Below are 246 nucleotides of genomic sequence, written 5' to 3' on the forward strand. Positions count from 1 at the left end.
CAATACCCACTTCAGTGTTTAAAAAAAAAAAAAAAAAAAAAGATCCGTTTGTTGTTGGAGCATGTTGCAAACCTCTTTCACTGTTACTTCCACCACCTGGAAATCATAAGTATGGGTGGGTGTGATCTAACAGCTCTTTTTATACATATGGACTTATGTTCAGCATCTGGGGGAAAGAAAAAAAACTTGTCTAATGCTAGTTCATAGTGACTTTATTGCTGGAGGTCACTAGTTAGGCATTCCTGT

This window comes from Sinocyclocheilus anshuiensis, unplaced genomic scaffold (assembly GCF_001515605.1).
Source record: "Sinocyclocheilus anshuiensis isolate Anshui unplaced genomic scaffold, SAMN03320099.WGS_v1.1 scaffold869, whole genome shotgun sequence".
In the NCBI taxonomy this organism is placed as follows: Eukaryota; Metazoa; Chordata; class Actinopteri; order Cypriniformes; family Cyprinidae; genus Sinocyclocheilus; species Sinocyclocheilus anshuiensis.